The sequence below is a fragment of the Brassica oleracea genome, chromosome C7, assembly GCF_000695525.1.
Source record: "Brassica oleracea var. oleracea cultivar TO1000 chromosome C7, BOL, whole genome shotgun sequence".
NCBI classification, from domain to species: Eukaryota; Viridiplantae; Streptophyta; class Magnoliopsida; order Brassicales; family Brassicaceae; genus Brassica; species Brassica oleracea.
In genome coordinates, this window is record NC_027754.1 from 1,114,868 (window position 1) to 1,115,124 (window position 257).

Here is a 257-nt window from a genome sequence, read left to right on the forward strand (position 1 = left end):
CATCAAGTTTGATGATGAGATTCACGGTCTGTGGCTTCTCGGTACTTTACCGGACTCTTGGGAGGTTTTCAGGATGTCTCTTTGTAACTCCGCGTCGGAAGGTGTTACTTCGATGGATTCAATGAAGAACAGTGTTCTTAATGAGGAAGCAAGAAGGCAGTCGAATGCTAGCAGTTCGCGTTCAGATGTCTTTGTTACTGAGTCAAGGGGGAGAAGTACAAGTAGAGATCCCAAGAGAGACAAGAACAGGAGCAGGA